General features: G+C 30.6%; 1 long non-coding RNA gene across 1 annotated transcript; it reads right to left on the bottom strand.

Moving 5' to 3' along the window:
• Window positions 1-200: 200 nt before the first annotated feature.
• LOC107872444 lies at window positions 201-2,802 on the bottom strand. Its single transcript, XR_007055621.1, has 3 exons — window positions 2,586-2,802; window positions 908-1,296; window positions 201-553 (listed from the first exon to the last, which is right to left on the bottom strand). It is a non-coding gene; the product is annotated as an uncharacterized LOC107872444 (long non-coding RNA).
• Window positions 2,803-3,023: the final 221 nt, after the last annotated feature.

Below are 3,023 nucleotides of genomic sequence, written 5' to 3'. Positions count from 1 at the left end.
TTATTAATCGCTGAAAGCCATATGAGGATTCTCAACAAAGACACTTCTTCTGAAAATAACTTGAATTTTCTTGGAAGGAGGAATATCCTCAAATGTCCAACACTACATAAAATAAAGACATTAAGAGAGAGGATCATAATAGTGAATAAACCTAAAAATAATAAAAGAAAACAAACGTTGAATAAAAGAAATACCCTGAAAGCCCATGAAAATTCATAAGGATTGCTGGTCTTCATATTTGGATTGAACCGCACTCAATAGTTATTTCATTGTAAGATCATAACTTACATGACTTCATGGATGGGCAGAAAATGCATCTCTATTGACTGAGAGCAAAATTCATTTAGATGGAATATTTGTGTTCAAATCTTTTACCGAAAGAAAATTGTGCACAAAATAAAGCAAGCACATTGATTTCTTTACACTCTTACCAACATCTTTGGATTGAGATGCTCAATCAAATTCTTCTCTTTGTAAGTCTTCCACGCCAAGTCCAAAATTTGTTTTCTCCTCCTCAATGTCTTAGCTGACAATTTTTATTCATCATACATATCTGGCAAATAACAATTCAAGTTAATGATGATTGCAAGCTCTCTTATGCCAAAACAAACCGATTTGCCACAATAGTTTATCCATACTCCTATTTTCTATCAGTTATAATTTTATGTCAAAAAATTTTTTACAACATATTCATTCTAAACATTATACTGACACTGTCAGATATATGTAGGTAATTCCTGAAAATGAAAGATTTAAAGATCTTTTTCAATTTTTGTTTCCTCTAAGATCTTTCTAAACTAAAAAAATGACTTACCCAACCCAGACCTAATAGTAATAGTACCCATCACACCTGAATACTTATCATTCATTGTCTTAAATTTGTAATTCAAATACATAGTAGACTTACCAAGTATGGTGTAGCGTAAAGAACTGGCCTCAGAGGACTCAATAGTATGAGATGTCTCCTTCCCTTGAATAGGTGTATCATGTCGGTGTTTTGTTCTATGTTCATCCTTCAATCCTTTATCTCCACCTTCTACATTTATATTACTTTTGAATTTATCATTCGAGACATCTATATTAGTGAAAGAAACAGTTGTTCTATGTACTTCTTCTTCTTTTTCTTCTTCTGTAGGCTTCTCCAACCTTGTGTGCCCTTCTTATTTTATGGACTTCTCCAACCTTATGCTTTCTTTTTCTTCTTTTTTCTATTTTCCTTTGTGTATTAATTCCCCTTGTAGTATTTCTGCTAGGTATAGTAGAAGTTGTTGCTCTTCTTTTCCTTGGTCATTTAATCTACACCACATGAAACAAAACAGAAATTAACTAATTTAAATAACAAAAATAATAAAAATAATTAACATGAATATTTGGTAAAGTGTACTGTAGTTTGTGACTGAATATTTGGTAACGTCATTGTCACCTCCCTCCCCTACTTAACTAACTCCCATTTATACAGGTAGGACAAAAAAGAGGGTTGAAATAAGACCAGTACATGTAAAACTAGTACCCTTCTACTATAACATCACCTTTACACACACACACATACACTACAATAACCATACAGAACCCAACCAATCAAAAGCCATAAAAAATCCCCCCACCACCATACATACACATAAAATTTATTTTGTAGAATATCCATCTCTTTATTTTTACAGAGTAGGATAATTTAGAAAATAGTAGTATAAGAGAAGATAGAGTAATGATATTGATAATTAATAAGATGAGTTTCTGACCTGATGCCTTCCTCTTAATGCTATACACTAAATAACCATACAAGTGCTTGAATAGTGCATTCATCAAGATGTGCTAGTAAAGTGGACAATATGTTTATAGCTCAAACATATCTCCTTTATAATATCAATTAACAAGTCCATGCATATTGGTTCGCCTATGATGTAGGAATTATAGTAAATTCAGATATATGAATTTCAACTACAAGTAACACTATCAAGAAATTACATACACTGAAAAAAAGAAGCAAAACTTTCTTTTCTATAAGGTAGTCTATTTTAACTACTCAGGTCACACAAAAAAAAAATTGAATGGTATTTAATTCACAAGCTTAATACTCAATTCTTTCATTCCAGCCAACTTTTTCTATAATTCATGATAAAAGACCTATAAATTGGAATGATTCAAACAAGCACAATTCCAATACTATAAAAATCATAACTTTATATGAATCCAAGTCAACAAAACTCTTTCTCTTCAAGAATTTCATAAAATCATCCATACCTTAATTCAAATAGATCCATAAAAAAATAAATTCAAAATAACTTTAGATTTATATCTTCATTGTACAAAATTCAAGTGTATTGTATATCTTAAATGTACAAAACATCTTTTTTCACTTTTTAATTTTTCTTCTTTTTTCTCTAAATTCTAATAGGTAAGTGAGTTTTCAAGAACCTGCATTGTTGGAGTTTTATGATAAGTGAGACTTCAAAATTTTCATTTTAGAAAGACCAAATCCAAAAGAGGCACTACAACTCCAAAAATATAAACCTATTTTCCAAAATCAACACATTCTTGAAAATAGATGAAACTCTAACTGTGAGAGTAAGGACTTTTTTTTTTACCTTTGAGAACCAAAATCCTGATTAAGGTCTGAAATACCACCACCGATGATAATGACAACACAAGACAATAACAACTTATGGCATGAGATGGGAGAAACCCAGAGATAGTAACGATGATGGCAACACTATCAATTTTGATTGGAGAGAAGCGAGAATCGATTTGTATTAGAGAAAGAGGAGAAAAGTTTAGTTTTAGAGAAAGAGAGAGCGATTTGTCAGATTGGAGATCCTGTGAGAATGAGAAATTGGAAAAATTGGTAAAGTGAAATCTATCTTTTGGTTGGGTTAATTTGTATTTTTTGGAAAGTTTAAGCGTTTTAAGAATGATATTTTTACCCAATTAAATTAGTCATTAATTAAAAAATATTTGACTTGAGATTATAAAATTGTCTCCAATTTTACTTTGAAGACTTACTTGTCACCCTTCACTCAATTTTA

Source organism: Capsicum annuum, chromosome 5 (assembly GCF_002878395.1).
Source record: "Capsicum annuum cultivar UCD-10X-F1 chromosome 5, UCD10Xv1.1, whole genome shotgun sequence".
Classification (NCBI taxonomy): Eukaryota; Viridiplantae; Streptophyta; class Magnoliopsida; order Solanales; family Solanaceae; genus Capsicum; species Capsicum annuum.
Note: the sequence above shows the minus strand (reverse complement) of the source record. Positions and strands in the feature narration are given on the sequence as shown.